Raw genomic sequence first — 18543 nt, forward strand, 5'->3', positions numbered from 1 at the left:
GGGTTTAGAGGTTTAGGGGTTTAGAGGGTGAGGGTTTTAAGGGTAAAGGGGTTTAAGAGTGTTAGGGGTTTAGAGAAGTAGCTATTTAGCGGGTTAATGGGTTTCGATTGTTATAGGTTTAGTGGTTTAGAGGGTTAGGAGTTTATAAGGTTATGGTTTTAGAGGGTGACAGGTTTAGACGGTTAGGGTTTTAAGGACAAAGAGGTTTAGAGGATTCGGCTTTTAGAGGGATACAGTTTCGAAGGTTATGGGGTTAGAGGTTTACAGAGTTAGGTGTTTATAGGTTTATAGGGTTTGTGGGTTTCAATTGTTACAGGGTTAGTGGTTTAGAGGGTCAGGAGTTTATAAATTTATGGGTTTAGAGGTTTTGAAGTTTTTAGGGGATAAGTGGTTTAGAGGATTTGGGGGTTTCAAGGGTTATGGTGTTATGGGGGTTAAGGGTGTAAAGGGTTAGCGGATTAGAAGGTGAGAGGTTTAGAAGGTTAACGTTGTAGGGGTATTTAGGCTTAGAGCTTCATAGGGTTGAGGTTTTAGGGTATTTGGTTTAGGGTTTCAAAGGGTGATGAGTTTAGATGGATAAGGTTTTACGGGTAAAGAGGGTTCGGTATTTAGATGATTATGAGTTGAGGGGTTTATAGGTTTACAAAGTGATGGGTTTAGATGTTTAGAGGGTTTTCGTGTTTCGAGGATTAGTGGTTTAGAGATCAAGGAGTTTAGAGGATTAGGGTTTTAAGGGTAAACGAGTTTAGAGCGTTAGGGGGTTTAGGGGTTTTAGGGTATTTGGGTTAGGGTTTCAAAGAGTAAGGAGTTTAGACGGATAGCATTTTACGGGTAAAGGGGTTTAGAGGGATAGGGATTTAGAGGATTATAAGTTGAGGGGTTTAGAGGTTTACAGGGTGATGGGTTTAGAGGGTTCGGAGTTTAGAGGTGTAGAGGTTTAGGGGTTTCAATGATTAGGGTTAAAAAGGTAAAGGGGTTTAGAAGGTTAGGGGTTTAGAGAGGTATGTGTTTGGAGGGTTTATAGGTTTTGATTGTTATAGGTTTAATGGTTTAGAGGGTTAGGAGCTTAGGAGTTTATAAAGTTATGGGTTTAGGAGTTTCGGGGTGTTTCGGGGATAAGGGGTTTCGAGGTTTATGGATTTCGAGGGTTTAGAGGTTGAGAGTGTTAGGGCTTGAGGGGATTCAAGGGTTAGGGGTTTAGAGGGTTAGGGTTTTAAGGGTAAAGGGCTTTATAGTGGTAGGTGTTTAGAGGAATAGGCTATTAAGAGTGTAGGAGTTTAGAGGGTGAGGGGTTTAGCAGGTTAGGTGCTGAGGATAGGGTTTTAGGGGTTTGGGAGTTTAGAGGGTTTGGGGTTTAGACAGTTAGAGTTTTGGGGGTTTATGGGTGGGGTTTTTTCGAGGGAGAGGTTTTTAGACGGTTAGGGTTTTAAGGGTAAGGTCGTTTAGAGGATTAGGTGTTTAGAATGTTACAGTTTATAAGATTTTGGGGTTAGAGGGTTAGGGGTTTAGAGGGTTAGGTGTTTAGAGGTTTATGGGTTTCAATTGTTAGAGGTTGAATGGTTTAGATGGTTAGGAGTTGAGGAGGTTATAAGGGTATGTGTTTAGGGGTTTAGAGGTAGGGGGGTTTTGAGGTTGAGGGGTTTGGAGGGAAATGGGGTTTAGGGGTTTAGAGGGTTAGGGGTTTTGGGGTTTGGGAGTTTAGAGGGTTTAACACCAAGACTTTGACAACTGATATTATCCATACTAAAGGTGATTTGGATTAGTCCCCAACACTTAATGGCACTTTTTGTTGACGTGACAAACTTTACTAATTGGCTGTGTCAGGTGGTGTCTGGTTTAACAACACATTTATATTTACACGATCTTACCTGAAAATATATTTATTATGGGTTTAGAGGGTTAGGGGCTTAGAGTGTTATGTGTTTAAAGGGTTAGCGTTTTAGGGGTATAGGTGTTTTAAGGGTTAGGCGTCTTGAGGGTTAGTTCTTTAGAGGGTATGGGTGTTCAATCTAGATTTGAAGTTTTCGTGACTGCAGGGATCCATACTCTTTGGTTCTTTCGGTAAAGTCACGTAGGTAGAAATAAAATAAAATAAAACAAATCACGACGTTTGATCGCAACACAAGCGATCTTTTCAGGTGGGACAACCACAACAAGAAAATGCTGAAGTCGGCGGGAGAGCTGCCGTGGCAGGAGGTTATATAGTTAAGAGAGGGGTGAGGAGGCAAGGGGAGAGAGGGGGGGGGGGTTGTGGGGTAGGGAGAGGGGGGGGGCACGTGAGCGCTAGGGGAAGAAGACGTGAGGCTGGGGGGGGGGACGTGGGCGGGGCTAGCAGTAAACCAGCAGGTAATGATGGAAACAACAAGTTAAGGCATTACCTGGTTGATAACATCCTTCCAATGATTCTAGATTTGAAGTTTTCGTGACTGCAAGGATCCATATACTCTTAGGTTATTTCGGTAAAGTCACGTAGGTGAAAATAAAATATAAGAAAATATTTTATTTTATTTTCACCTACGTGACTTTACCGAAAGAACCAAAGAGTATCCTTCTAATGATTGTTAAATTTGTATCCATCTTCTTGGTTGAACTTTTGTCTAAATTTATATATCTGGACGGCTTCATGAAGAAACCTTTGATAGCAGCCCGAAGGTTTGCAGAGTACCTTGGTCTCGGAAAAAACAATATCATGCGAGCCCACAGCATTATAACAAGGGTCAGCTATGGCAGAGGTATTGCTTCTGTCATGTTTCAGATCTGCCTTGTGTTCACAAACACGGTCCGAGACATGTCGTTTCATTTCCCAAATGTAACTGCTACCGCAGGTACAACTCAATTTGTAGACTTCAGGGTATTGCATGTCAGGAATTACCTGCGGTAGCAGTCACATTGGGTAAATGAAACGACATGTCTCGGACCGTGTTCGCTAACACAAGCCAGATCTGAAACATGGCAGAACCAATACCTCTGCCGTAGCTGACCCTTGTTATAATGCTGTGGGCTCGCATGATATTGTTTTTTTCCGAGACCAAGGTACTCTGCAAACCTTCGGGCTACTATCAAAGGTTTGTTCATGAAGCCGTCCAGATTTATAAACGGACAAAACTTCAACCGAGAAGATGGATACAAATTGAACAATCATTGGAAGGATGTTATCAACCAGGTAATGCCTTAATTGTTGTTGTTTCCATCATTACCTGCTGGTTTACTGCTAGCCCTGCCCATGTACCCCCCCCAGCCTCACACGTCCTCTTTCTGTTCTTCCACCACCTTCCCACTTCTAGCCCTGCCCACTTTCCCCACCCCAACCTCACGTCCTCTTCCCAGAGCGCTCACGCGGCCCCCCCCCCTTTCCCTACCCCACACCCTCCCCTTTCTCTCCCCCCATGCCTGTACCCACCTCTCTTACCTATATAACCTCTTGCCACGGCAGCTCTCCCACCGACTACAGCATTTTTTTGCTGTGGTTGTCCCACCTGATGAAGATCGCTTGTGTTGCGATCGAAACATCGTGATTTGTTATATTTTATAACCAAAGAGTATGGATTCCTGCAGTAACGAAAGCTTCAAATCAAGATTAAAAGAGTTCAGTTTCATTTGTATACTTTTGAAGTTTGTTTGCCTTTCCTGTTGTATTTTGTATTTTTTTTGTTATGTTCTGACCTGCCCGATTGGACGGCTGTGAAAACAGATCTTTGTAGCTCATCGGATTCATCCAGTGTAAATAAATATTGATTTAAATTATATTGACCTCTGTGCGAGTCTATGGATTTCTGAGTTTGTGGGTCTCTGTGAGTGTATGGGTCTCTGTGTGAGTCTATGGGTCCCTGTGTCAGTATATGGGGTCGCCATATGAGTCTATGAGTGTCTGAAGGAATGTATGGGTCTCTGTTGGAGTCTATGGGTTTCTGGTTCTGGGTCTGAGTGGGAATCTATGGTTCTCTGAGTATGGTTGTTTGTGCGAGTCTTAAGTGCACAAACTGAACTTAAAAAGGGCATTGAGGGGTGCGGAATCCAAGTTGACTATTAAGCTCCCCGCAGTGCAAGCCAGCTCTCTAGTCGTGTCATCATACAGCCCCTGTAATTCTTTATAATAATAATTAAACTTACTCCAGGAAAGCCACGCTGAGTCATAGTAAAGTCCTGAATTTGTTTTTTATTGTAAGTTGTTTTCAATCAATGAATAACGAATGTTTACACAAGTGGGGGGAAACCGGAGCACCCGGAGAAAACAAACGTATGTGAAGGGGCAGCATTTTAAACCGTACAGGTGACGATGGCGAAAATCCCAGTGGGTGGGTGGCTGAGTGGCTGGGTGTGTGAGTGGGTGGGAAATGGAATTGAACTTGCACCTCTGCATTGCAAGTCCAGCGAGCTAACGCCCTGCGTGTGGTGGGGTAAAGTGTGGGCATGGCCACTTTGCTCCAACACGTCCGGACCAGCGTGGAAGAGTAGACCAAATACCTCTATATAGCGGCCTCTAGTGGATGCCTTTTCCAGCAGCAGGCGATTCGCCTCCACAACAAACCCGTCTCTCCAGGGATAAAAACACACGGCAGTCTGGGAGTGCCTCTCATCAGCTATGGCTCAACACGAGGGCCACTCTGGGGCCGGTTTCCACCGTCAGCGCCTCATCAGCAGCAGGGCCGGGCTCTGCTTGAAGCAGCGCCGTGAACTCAGCAGGCGTCTAGGACGTGACGGCTGTGGGCCAGGCGCCTCCTCCTCTGTCTCCCCCCACCACCGCCGCCACTGCTGATGTGTGCACACCGCGCGAGGTTCTCACCTTCAGGCTGAGTCGACGTAGAGGAGGCCCAGCGAGCCGCCGCTTCAGAAGATTTCGCGACCCACTGACGGTGGCCGTGAGCGGGAAACCAAATCAGCCGCTCGCCACCCACAATCCACAGCGCGCGCCGCCTCCACTCGCCCCCTGCCTGACCGGAAGTAGCAGCGGGGGGAGGGGGGTGGGCAATGGGGGCGTGAGGGGGGGTCGCGAGGGGGAGGGCATGGGGGATTACGAGGGGGGAGGGGAAAGGGGCTAAAGGGGGGGCCGCGAGCGGAGGAATGGGGGTGGGAGTGCGAGGGGGAACGGGGCGGGGCAGTGGGGGCTTGGAGGGGGGTCGCCAGAGGGGGCACGGGAGGGGGTGAAGTGAGAGTGTACGTGTTGGGATTGTTTCCACTCAATCGATCCGGCAGCAAGCTCAAAATGTCCGATTTTATCTGCAATATTCTGCGTTTCACAGATCATACAAAGCAACGGTATTGATTCCCGATTTGTATGAGTGGGTGGGTGGCAGGGTGAGTGGGTTTGTGAGTGGGTGAGTGAGTGTGTGGGTGGCTTTAGTAGTTGAGCGGGTGGGTGAGTCAGATAATGAGGCGCCGCAGTGGCGAGATGTTAACTCCCTCGCCCAGAATACAGGATGTAATCAATTCGATCCCGACCCTGAAGCCTGTATATTTGGAGTTTTCATCTTCTTCCGTGGTCGCGTCGATTTTTTTGATTCCTTGGGGTTTGTTTTACACGTAGGCTTTCGCGACCAATATTATCCATAATAGAGGTTTTTTTTGGGTTATATCGCGTAAATATATAAATGTGTCGTTAAAACCCACCACCACCCGACACAGCCAACTAGTAAGGGTTGTCACGTAATCAGAACATTCCAATTTGTAACTAGTACAGCACACCGGTGTGTTGGAGAGTCAAACCACAACATTTACAATCTGAGTACAACTTTTCGCCAGTAATTACAACTAGCTTCATCAGGCGACAGCCAGATTTGTGGAGAAGTTAGTCTGTTTCGTTCCTTATAAAGAGGCATAGATGTGGTGACCACACTTTGGCGCTCTTGATGCAAAGTGGGGAGGGGGGGAGAGATTAATGAGTCAACGTACATTATGCATGCGCATTATGTGAACCCTTTGCGCTTGTCCTTCTGGTCCATTGTGTGCATTAAAATAGCCGGGTTTTCCCTCCGCATTTCAAATCAACATGCGTTTAAAGGATTTGAATGCAATAAATGTTTACGTGATAAGCCACTTCGTCGACCTATTATTTGTAACCAGGTCACTTGATATACCTCTGTGGGCCTTACCTGGTAAAATAAAAAAAATTGTTTAGTTTCAGTTTATTGGATGGTTGAGTGGGTAGGTGGGATTTTGAGTGCGTGGGTGGGTCAGTTGGAGATTGAGTGGGTGTCAGGGTGAGTGGGTGGGTAAATTGGTGAGTGAGTGAGTGTGTTTGAGATCCAGTGGGTGGGTTTGTGAGTGGGTGGGTGAGTAGGTGGCTGAGTCGGAGAGCGGAGTGCCATGGTGGCAAGATGTTAACTGCCTCGTCTTTTATAAACGAGGTCATGGGTTCGATCCCGACCCTGACGTCTGTATATTTAGAGTGAGTGGGTGTGTAGGTGGGTGCATAGGTAAGTTCTTGAGTGAGTGGCTTGGTGTGTTGATGAGTCAGTGGGTTAGTGAGTGAGTGAGTGGGTTTGTGAGTGGGTGAGTGAGTGTGTGGGTGGCTTTAGTAGTTGAGTTGGTGGGTGAGTCAGATAATGAGGCGCCACAGTGGCGAGATGTTAACGCCCTCGCCTGGTATATTGGAGTTCGTAGGTTCCCCCCAACCCTAAAGCCTGTATACATTTGGAGTTTGCATCTTCTCCCCATGGTCGGGTGGAATTTTCTCCGGGTTCTCCGGGTTGTCCCTCCGTATTTAGAAACATGCATTTATAGAATGTGGCTGCTATAACGTTCTATGTGAAAAGCCACTTCATTTAGCTGTTATTTGTGGGCAGATTGCTTCTGATAAAGATTTATATAGCTGTGGGCTTTACCTGGAAAAAAAATCGTTTTAGTTCAGTGTTTTTTTATGATTGGCTGGGTGCGTGGGTGAGTGGGTTGGTGTGTGGGTGGGTGGATGAGTGGATGGGTGAGTAGCTGGATGCATGAGTGTGAGTTAGAGATTGAGAGAGTGGCTTGGTGAGTGTGTGAGTGGCTCGGTGGTTGAGTTTGTGGGTGGTTGAGTAAGTAGCTGGTTGAGTAAGTGGCTGGTTGAGTTAGTGGGTGGTTGAGTTAATGGGTTGTTGAGTTAATGGGTGGGTATTTGAGTGGGTGGGTGTGTGGGTTCATGGATGGGAGAGTCGGAGAATGGAGCGCCATTGTGGTGAGATGCGAGCCACTTCACCTGGAAAACAGGAGGTTGTGGTTTCGATCTCGACCCCTCTGCCTGTATATTTGGAGTTTGCACGTTCTCCCCTTGGTCGCATGGATTTTTCTCCATGTCCTCCGGGTTTTCCCTCTGCATATAAAATCAACATGCATTTATAGGATTTGGCTGCAATAAATGTCTACGTGATAAGCCACTTCGTTGGCCTATCATTTGTAACCAGGTCACTACTGAAAGCGATGTACAGTGTATAGATCTGTGACCCTTACCTGGTAAAATAAAATTAGTTTAGTTTATTGGCTGGGTTGGTGAATGGGTAGGTGGGTTGTTGTGTGCTTGGGTTGGTGGCGATATGTTAACTACCTCGTCTCGTATACAGAAGGTTGTGGGTTCGATCCTGATCCTAATGCCTGTATATTTCCCTCCACATTTAGAAACATGTATTTAGAGGAGTTGGTTGCTATAAATGTATACATGATAAGCCACTTTTTTGAGCTATAATTTTTGCCGATGGTGCTTCTGAAAACGATATTTATAGCTCAGTGGGCCTGACCTGGTAAAATAAACCTGGTTGAGTTAGTGGGTGGTTGAGTTAATGGGTGGTTGAGTTAATGGGTGGTTTAATTATTGGGTGGCTTTATTATTGTTTGATTGAGTGATGGGTGGATGATTAGTTATTTGGGTAGTGGGTGATTTGGTGAGTCGGTGAGTGGCTGAGGGAGTGGGAGGTGGTTGGGTGAGTGTGTGGGTTAGAAATGGAGTGGGTGGCAGGGTGAGTGGATGTGTAAGTGGGTGAGTGAGTAGGTGCGTGGCTGGGTTATTAGGTGAGTGGCTCGGTAAATTATTGAGCAGCTGGGCGAGTAGGTGAGTGTATGGGTGAGTGTGGGTGGGTATGTGGTTGGGTGAATGAGTGTGTGGGAAGGAGGTTAGGTGGGTAGTGGGTGGGTTATACATTGAGTGAGTGCGTTAGTGACTGGGTGAGTGAGTGGGCAGGTGGGTGGGTGAGTGGGTGGGTTAGCAATTGAGTGGCCCGGTGAGTGAGTGCTGGGTCGGTGAGTGGATGAGTAGGTGAGTGTGTGGGTGTTAGTTAGTGGGTGCGTGATTGATGGGGTGGGTGTGTGAGTGAGGAGATGGGTGGGTGGGTTGGTGAGTGCATGAGGGAGTAAGTGGGTGGGTGGTTGGGTGAGTGCATAAGTGAGTGGGTCAGTGAGTGGGTGTGTGGGTGTGTGTAGATTAGTTTGGTATGAGATTGAGTGGGATGCTGGGTGAATGGTTGAGAAGATAGGTGGGCAAGTTAATGAGTGAGTGGGTGGGTAAGCGGAGGGGTGAGTGACGGGTTGGGTGAGTAAGTGAATGGGTGAGTGACGGCTAGGTGGGTAATTTAACATGGGAAGTTGAGTGGGTAAGTTAGCGTGTAAGTGAGTGGATGGTTGAGTCAGAGAGTGAGGCGCCAAGGTGGTGATATGTTCACTATTTTGCCTAGTATACAGGAGGTGGTAGATTCGATCCCGACCCTGTCGCCTGTATATTTGGAGTTTGCAAGTTCTCACCCGTGGTCGCCTGGATTTTGTTCTAGATCCTCAGGGTTTTCCCTCTGCATTTAGAAGCAACATGCGTTTAGAGGATTTGGCTGCAATAAATGTATCTGTGATAAGCCACTCGTATATCTATCATTTGTAGCCAGGTCTATTCTGAAAAGGATCTATATAGCTTAATGGGCCTTGCCTGGTGAAATAAAAAGTAAATTTCAGTTTAAAGCTTTCATTACTGCAAGGATTCATCTTCTTGGTTCTTTCGGTAAAGTCACGTAGAATGGGAATAAAATAATAAAATAAAATAAGACAATGAAATTCTCACGACGTTTTGGCCACAACACAAGTGGCCTTCTTCAAGTGAAGAGACAGGTCTGTCTGGAAGACAGAGCTTGAATGAACGCTGACATGCAAGGACCGCGTCTATTAAGCTGTGTGGGCGGAGTTAAAATATGAATTTGCATGTTACCTGCATCACCTCCGGAGAGGAGGAGGGAGGGGGCTGGGAACACAGGCAGAGAGGAAACAAGAAAAGGGGCAAGTGCAACAGGCAAGGTGCGCTGTTGTGTCCTGAGTTGCCTTATGACTATGCTGTAAACTGGACTACTATATAATACAATATTATACTTTCCAATCTAAACTACATGGTATAACATCACATCATAGACAAATTCCACTTTTGAATTATACAATGCGTTACTTTACACTACCCTATACTTTAGATTATAAACTATTAGACTTGTGATATTACACTGTCTTATTCTATGAACCCAACTATATACCGCACTGATGTATATTAATTATGCCATTATGATGCTATATATTGCCTTATGAGTTATGTTAAACATTACAATGTTATACTATTAATTATTATACTACATGTTGTAAACCATACCATTGACCGTGGTGTGAGAAGTATTAAGAGGCAGTGCCAGCGAAAGGGCTGCGGTCTGAAAATCACCATAAAATACAATAAATTTAGAACCGAAATGGTTTAAAACATCTTTCCAATGGTTACTAAGCCAGAATCCATCTTCTCGGTTGAAATTGTCTCTGTGCTTGTACATGTGGATGGCCTTATGAACGAATCTCTCATGGTAGCTGGTTGGCTTGCAAAGAACCTCTGTCTTGGAGAAGTCAATGTCATGTGAGCCCACTGAATTATAACAGTGATCTGCCACGGCAGAGGAGTTCGTCCTACCGTGTTTCAAGTCTGCTTTATGTTCGCGGATGGGGTCCGATATATGTCGTATGGTTTCTCCAATGTAGCTGCTACCACAGAGGCACTTTAGTTTGTAAACGCCCGGGTACTGTATGTCTGGAACCACATCCTTTACAGATGGAACCAGATCACGGATTTTTTTGTACTGTGTTGAATCGGACCTGGATCTTGTGTTTATTCAGGATTTTGGAGATATTTTTGTGACCCCCGCAATGTACAGTGAGGGAAAAAAGTTTTTGATCCTCTGCTGATTTTGTACGTTTGCCCACTGACAAAGAAATGATCAGTCTATAATTTTAATGGTCGGTTTATTTGTGGTGAAGGTTGTTTTGAAAACGAGCTATGTAGCTCATTGGGCCTCACCTGGTAAAATAAACATAATTTAGTGTGTAGGTGAGTGAGCGGTGTGTGAGTGAGTGCATACGTGTGTAGGTGAGTGGGCGGTGGGTGAGTGAGATATTGGGTTAGAGATATAGTAGTGGGTGGCTTGCTGAGTGGGTGAGTGGCTCGGTGGTTAAGTTAGTGGGTGGTTGAGGTAGTGGGTGGTTTAATTAATAGGCGATTTAGTTTGTGAGTGGTTGAATTATGGGGTGGTTGACTGATGGGTGGGTGAATAATTCCGTGGTAATGGGTGAGTAGATGAGTGGGCGGGTGGTTGGGTGAGTGGGGGATTAGAAATTGAGTGGATTGCAGGGTAAGTGGATGTGTAAGTGGGGTGGGTAAGTAGGTGAGTGGCTGAGGGAGTGGGCAGCTGGTTGGGTGAGTGGGTGGGTTAAAAATTGAGTGGGTGGCAGGGTCAGTTGATGTGTAAGTACTGGGTGAGAAGGTGAGTGGCTCATTGAGTAAGTGAGTGGATGGGCGAGTAGGTGAGTGGATGGATGAGGGAGTGAGTGGGTGGGTGAATTAGTGGGTGGGTGAGTGGATGTTTGGGTGGGTGGATGAGTGAGTGAGTGTGTGGGTGAGTGAGTGAGTGTGTGGGTGAGTGAGTGAGTGTGTGGGTAGGTGGTTAGGTGGTTAGTGTGTGGGTTAGAAGTTGAGTGGGTTAGTACCTGAGTGAGTGAGTCGGCGGGTGGGTTGGTGAGTTCGTTGTTGGATGAGTGGGTGAGTATTAGTGGGTAGGTATGTAGGTGAGTGATTGACTGTGTGGGTGGGTGAGTGAGTGAAGAGATGCGTAGATGGGTTGGTTGGTGGGTGCGTGAGTGAGTGAGTAAGTGGGTGCGTGAGTGCATAAATGGGTAGGTGAGTGAGTTAGTGGGTATGAGATTGCGTGGGTGGTTGGGTGAGTGGTTGAGAATTAATTTTGATGAGTTAGTGGGTGGGTGAGTCGGTGAGTGAGTGGTTGGGTTAGCGTATGGGTAAGTGAGCAAGTGGTTGGGTGAGTGTGTGGGGTAGTGAGTGATTGAATAAGTGGGTGAGTGAGGGGCTGGGTGGTTGGCTTGGCTAGTGAGATTGTGGATGGGTAAGTGAATGGGTGAATGGGTGTATTGGTCGGTGAGTGTGTGAGTAAGTTAGTCGGCACGTGATTGAGCGGGTGGCTGGCTGAGTGCGGGAGAAGATGGGTGGGTGAGTTAGTGGGTAGGTGAGTTGGTGCGTGGTTGGGTGAGTGAGGGGGTGGTTGGGTGAATGGGGGAGTGACTGGTGGGTGGGTAAGTTAATGTGGGAGGTTGAGTGGGTGAGTTAGTGTGTAATTGGGTGAGTGGGTCAGAGAGCGGGGTGCCACTATGGTGAGATATTAACTACCTCACTGAGTATACAGGAAATCGTGTATTCGATTCTGATCCTGCTGCCTGTATATTATGAGTTTTAATGTTTTGCCTGTGTCCTCGTAGATCTTTCTCCGGGTCCTCCAGATTTATCCCTCCGCATTTAGAGTCAAGATTTGTTTAGAAGAAATGTCAGCTTGATAAGCCACTTCGTTCACGTATCAGTTGTAACCAGATCACTTCTAAAATGTTTTATATAGCTCTGTGGGGCTTACCTGGTAAAATACAAAATAGTTTAGTTGTAGTTTATTGGATGGGTGATTGGGTAGGTGGGTAGTTCGGTGCGTGGGTGGGTTAGAGGTTGAGTAGGTGGCAGGATGAGTGGGTGGGTGAGTAGATAAGTGGCTGGTGAGCAGGTGGGTGGGTGAGTGCATGAGTTATAGATTAAGTGGGTGGATGGGTCAGTGTGTGATTTGGGGCATGAATAGGTGAGTGGGTGGGTTAGTGGAGTGTTGAGTGAGTGGGTCGTTGAGTTAGTGAGTGGGGGGTATGCAGGTGGGTTCGTAGGTAAGTGGTTAAGTGAGTGGCTGGGTGTGTTGATGAGTGAGTGGGTTTCGCGATTGAGTGGGTGCCAGGGTGATTGGGTTCATGAGTGCTTGGCTGGGTGTTTGAGTGGGTGGGTGGGAGGCTGAGTCAGAGTGGAGCGCCAGGGTAGCGGAATGTTAACTCCCTCGCCATTTGTATAGGACATCGTGGATTCCATCTCGATCGTGACGCCTGTATATTTGGAGTTTGCATGTTCTCCCTGTGGTTGCATGGATTTTTCTCTGGGACCTCCGAGTTTTTCATGCATATTTAGAAATATACATTTAGAGGCTTTGGCTGCTATAAATGTCCACGTGATAAGCCACTTCTTTGAGCTATCATTTGTTTGCCACGTCGTTTCCGACAAGGATCTGTATAGCTCAGTGGGCCTTACCTGGTGAATTTAAAATAATTCAATTGTAGTTGAACTATTTTAAGTGAATAGGTGGATGAGTGGGTCGGTGGGTTGGTGAGTGGCTGGTTTAGTAAGTGAGAGGTTGGATGAGTGGGTGGGTGGTTGAGTTGTTGGTTTAGAGATTCAGTACGTGGCAGGGTGAGTGAGTGGGTGGTTGAGTTGTTGGTTTAGAGATTCAGTACGTGGCAGGGTGAGTGAGTGAGTGGGTGGCTTTACGAGTGGGTGGATAAGTCATAGAATGGGGCGCCATGGTGGCTAGAAGATGTTAACCACCTCGCCTGGTATATTGGACTTCGTAGGTTCGATCCCGACCTTGACGCCTGCTGTATATTTGAAGTTTGCATGTTCTCCCCGTGGTCGTGCAGATCTTTCTCCGGTTTCTCCAGTTTTTCCCTGCACATTTAGAAACATGAGTATTTTGAGCATTTGGCTGCTATACATTTCCATGTGATAAGCCACTTCGTTAGGCTATCATTTGTGGCCAGGTCGGTTCTGAAAAATAGCTCTGGTAAAATAAAAAATGGTTTCATTTATAGTCTATATGTGATTGACTTCCCAGGAAGTAACACTCATTGTATAAACCCCAGAAGAATATTGTTTTGAGTCACCCAAACCAGAATGTGAACTGATATATTCGTATTTTCAAGCGAGGTTCTCGGCCACAGACCACCTGGACAAATATGATGTAGTTTAGTTTGCATATGAATTATTACTTGGGGTTTGTTGATATGATAAAGTTAATGTTTTCTTTGACAGGTCTATTGTGTTGTACACTCTGACAGGGGCTCAGGCTTGTTGGGGCAGCATCTGGCTGAAATGCACCTTCACAACAGGAAGATTGGAGAGAGGCTTCACAAGGAAGAGAAAACTATCGGTATTGAATCATGAAAATGTAAAACATGTGGAAAACTAGGCCCACCGATCCAACCCTAGCATCATGTCAACTATGTATTATGTTGACATTCCTTCGCACTGAGAGTAGGCATGCTAATCGGATCTAATGAATATGTGTAAACAGGCGATTTGTGTGTAAACAAACACACATTTCATACCGCTGTTTATTAATCGTAAAAATCAAGCGATTGAGCTAGTGAATGAGATAGACACATGCTGTCATTATTTCATACATGAACACAACTAGCCAGCCAGCGGTCATGCTTTTCCACACCTAATCACATTCATCTCTTTGTTTTAGCCATCTTTGTGATGAAGGGAACTGTATTGTTCATGTGTGTGCAATGTACTTTTCAGAATATGAATTATGTTGGGTAATATATGAATTATGGCTATTAAAAGTATCTGTATTTAAGTCCATCAGGGCAAACTCTTCTGCAAAGGAGACTTAGAGCATTCAACATTGCGTCCCTTTATATTTTTGCTAATCGCAATATTTTTCGATTTAAAGCTTTCGTGACTGCAGGAATTCATATTCTTGGTTCTTTCGGTAAAGTCACGTGGAGGGGAAATAATAAAATAATGCAAATAAAACATATAATAAAATTTTCACGAAGTTTCGACCACAACGCAAGCAGACGTCCTCAGATGAAGAAACAGAGCTGTCGGAAAGACAGCGTCTTAATGAACACTGGGCAGTGAACGCTGGGCAGTGTTTATTAAGACGCTGTCTTTCCGACAGCTCTGTTTCTTCACCTGAGGACGGCTGCTTGCGTTGTGGCCGAAATGTCGTGAGAATTTTATTATATTATGTTTTATTTGTATTATTTCCCTTCTACGTGACTTTGCCGAAAGAACCAAGAATATTATCGCAATATGTTCAGGAGATAAATGTCAAGGTCTGCTAGCCAAAAGAAGGCTTTAGGAGAGAGTTCATGTAGTTTTGCTATTCATTCATTAAAGGGCAATAGAGTAAATGCTAAAATAAATGTTTTCAGCTATTTTTTTTATATACGCTAGATTTACAAGTCTATAATGTACAGAAAATACCATGGTTGGCCAGACCATCACTCGGCATCTGCATGTGGCTCCTGGGCAGTTCAAGTGTGGCTCTGCAGAGGCGCTGCTAATTTGTAACTCTTCAATTTAACTTTATATGAAGTGAGAACAATCTGGTATCGGAGGCAGGCCATGAGTACTCCCAGGGCACTGAGATTTCTAAACTCAAAATTACACAGCCAGTCGACACGAGTCAACTTCTGTATGGCTAATCTTTATCTCTTGTGGCTCCCGCGGCCACCTGAAGATTATGGTATGCTGCTGGTAGGGTCAGGAAAGTTGGTCACCCTTGGTATATATCTGTATATGCGTTGATGATTTTGTGCAATGTTCAGCTGCTCCGTCACGACAGGGGTCCCAGTCAGTTTGAGACTGCTAAATTAAGGTTCTTATGTGCTTTACAGATTTTGATAAAAATTTCAGTCTTGAATTTCTCTCAACAGGTATGGACCCTGGGCAGGAGGATGTAGAGTATGTGGGTTTCATACGGCTATATGCTGTGGTTACATCCCACATGTGATCTCCGCTTTAAAGTCATGAAACTGGTTGTAGCCCATTTAAATTTTAATATACCCGTTTAACACGTAGGCTTTCGCGGCCAATATCATCCATAATATCGTTTTTTTGGGGTTAGATCGTTGAAATATAAATTTGTCGTTAAACCCGCCACCACCGACACAGCCAATTCGTAAGGTTTGTCACATAAACAGAACATTCCAATTCGTGAAGGGCTCACAAGTGACGTCATCACATCTATCCCTCCAAGGAATGAAACAGGAGGATTTCTCTACGAATTTGGCTGTCCACCTAATGATGATAGTTGTAATTACTGGCGAAACGTCATACTCAGATTGTAAATGTTGTGGATTTTCTCTCCAACACTTCGGTTTGCTGTACAAGTAGCGGATTGGCATGTTCCGTTTACGTGACAACCTTACTAATTGGCTGTTAGGTGGTGGTGGGTTTAACGGCTCATTTATTTTTATGCGATCTAACCCAGAAAAACTATATTGTAGATTTAATATACCCTTTTGTTGAAGGACAGCCTGGGTGACCAAAGTTTTATAGGAACGGCAATAATGTTAACTTGATTAAATTAGTTTTATCATGAAGCGGTAAAATCAGCTGTTGTTCAGATGTCAGTCTAATTAGTATTACATCGTAGAAATATGAGAGTCCTTTGTGTAATAGTCTATTAACCACTGATGATGGTAACATTGGTTTAAGGTTACATTTTAAGAAGAACAAGATTGGCGTACATTTTATCTTGCATAAGTACACACATTTATGAAATAATATATTTGATTAAAAAATGCATATATTTTCTTCCATTGCACACAGTTGTACCATTGATAACAGGGCACACAGTTACAACTGACATCACCAGATGTCACTGAAGTTCCCTCAGAGATCGATCTTTCATAACCAGTGTTCACATAATCAGTTATGTTTTCGCTAATTACCAATTACACTCAGCCGGGTTTGACAGACTTGTATGAATGTATGTTGAACTTCCTTTCCACCGTACATAGCCAACCGTGCTAAACGGAGGTGCGGGAATTAAGCGCAGAACCTATCGTTAGGATCAATGCTGTTGTAATTTTTTATGAGGATATCAATTGGTGGCTGAAATGAGATGTTCAAAGACTACAGCATGATAATCGGTACATAACATGAGTGTCGAATTATGTCTTAAGAATTACCCAGCCATTTGTACGTAAAATTCAACGTTTCTGGGTGACATCTTAAGTCCGTGTTCTTCATTGCAAGGCCCGCGGGCCGGTGGCAGTCCCTGGTGTCCTTTTTACTGCGACCCCTGACGTGCAGTCCCCGACAATACACACAAGTGAAAACACCCCATCATGCTGTCAAACCCCCCAATGGTTTCAAATGTGAGATGGCTCTTTCACTGATAATGTCTTATTCGCGAAAGTGGCCCCCCTCCGAAAATGAGTGAATATCACTGTTTTAGGTCAAGGATTGGCCAAATAAAGTAGGTATTATTTGCTTATGTTTTCAAATGTCCGTAATAAAACCATATTAATGCCACCAGCTGAATGAGTGGCAGGAGGACTGGGTGACGTTCTTCTCACGGCAGCGACTGCAGCTTCAGCTGGACATGATAGAGAAGGACTACGGTGAACGGGAAACCCGCGAGCTCTGGTCTCGGCTTCAGGTTCGTAAGCTGTTTCACTCTCGCCCTTAATACATGCAGCAGTGTAGCTCATCATGTGCACAGCCATATGGGAAACCCATTTGATCGCAGTGGGTTTTCGAGGTGACTTTAAAGGTAAAGTGGTGTTTCACACGCAGGCTTTCGCGACCAATATTATTCATGATAAAGTTTTTTTTGGCTTAGATCGCGTAAGTGTAAATGCGTCGTACACCCACATCCACCCAACACAGCCCATTAGTAATGTTTCTGACATGAACAGAACGTGCCATTTATGTTAGTGCTCGGCACTCTGGTGTGTTAGAGAGGAAACGCAGAACATTTTCAAACGAGTACGACCTTTCGCTGGTGATTACAACCAGCATCATCAAGCAATTGCCAGAAGCGTTCTGACTTCTGGCAATTGCCTAATGGAAATTGGAGGTGGGTGTACGATGCTTGTAAATTTATGCGATCTAACTCGAAAACAACGTTATCATGAATAAAGTGGTGTTGTTTTTTGCGTGGTGTGCAGCTTCGGTTGGGGGATTTTTTCCGGGACGTAGAGGTGGTTCCGGCACTGCTCCACGGTGACCTATGGACTGGGAACCGCTGCAGAGATTAATGAAGGGCCCGTCATCTTTGACCCAGCCTCCTTCTATGGGCACTCGGAGTACGAGCTTGCCATCGCTGGGTAGGAAAAAACTACAAACAACCAAAACAATAGCAGCAACTGCCGTTCACTGCCCTGTCTGTGGCATGCAAGGTTCATTCGTATAACCTCAGTGTGGCAAGGGCTGGCTCATTAAATAAATAACAGAGACCAGGTAGAGTTGTGGTTGAGATGTCTACATGCTGAGGTCTCCACCCTCTCTATTTGCTAACTTACAAAGACTCATCCTTCCTTGCTAAGGCTTTTTGGGCAAATCCTGTTAAAGCTGATACGGTGCACAAAACAATAGTGGAACGATAAAACTCTTACTTATCCACGGCACTTGAGGATGCTTGAATGTTCCAGAAACACAGTTTGTCGAACAAGGAACTCCTGGTTCAGAGACAAGTTGCCACTGATGTGCTTTACCAGAAATCCAAGCTGAAGATAATTCATTACACGTCAAATGGAATTCAAACCCTCAGAGCTGGGATATGCTTCAGTGATCAAAAACACATTTGACATGATGTTTACTGTGCAGCCATTGGTGACCAAGTTCAGACCACAGCATTCCTGCCCTCAATTCGCAGGAACGTTTGTTGATAGATGGCTCACTGAATTTTGAACGGAGGACCTCAATGGCATTGGCTCGGTGCTCTGACATTGAAATTAACCTCGAGCCTCTCAATTTCCTGCATTACGTTGAATTTGTGAAAATGTTGTTCATTGTTATGTTGTTCGTGCTGGAACAGCAGCATTGTAAGATTTTGAATGTTTGGTGTTGTTTGGGTACAGGATGTTCCAGGAGCTTTAGCTCCACGCTTCACTCATCCTACCACGCTCTCATCCCAAAGTCACAAGGCTTCGGCAAGAGCCAGAAGCTCTAGCAACTCTTCCACTACCTGAACCACTGGAATCACTTTGGGACAGGATACCGAGGGTCATCCATCTCCACCATGTGCAGTCTCCTCAAGTGAATGAACGGTGCAGGAAATCGTGGGCTATGGTGTATGACTATAAAAATTCTTATCGGCCATGATATACATGATATACATTGTTGAATAAAGGCCTTCCCTAAGCCACCACTAAATCTCACGAAACTAGTCCATTTAAATGCTGTGCAATGCCCTAGGCATTCCACGTGAGTGTGACCGGTGGTCCCTTTGTTCCGCATCC

The 18543-nt window shown here is 45.2% G+C and overlaps 1 long non-coding RNA gene across 1 annotated transcript; it reads left to right on the forward strand.

Moving 5' to 3' along the window:
* The first annotated feature begins 13255 nt into the window (after positions 1-13255).
* LOC142905928 (uncharacterized) lies at positions 13256-18457 on the forward strand. Its single transcript, XR_012929949.1, has 4 exons — positions 13256-13484; positions 16617-16739; positions 17251-17409; positions 18163-18457. It is a non-coding gene; the product is annotated as an uncharacterized LOC142905928 (long non-coding RNA).
* The last annotated feature ends 86 nt before the right edge of the window (positions 18458-18543 follow it).

This window comes from Petromyzon marinus, chromosome 59 (genome assembly GCF_048934315.1).
Source record: "Petromyzon marinus isolate PM22_M1 ecotype Great Lakes invasive population chromosome 59, UKy_Petmar_22M1.pri1.0, whole genome shotgun sequence".
NCBI classification, from domain to species: domain Eukaryota; kingdom Metazoa; phylum Chordata; class Hyperoartia; order Petromyzontiformes; family Petromyzontidae; genus Petromyzon; species Petromyzon marinus.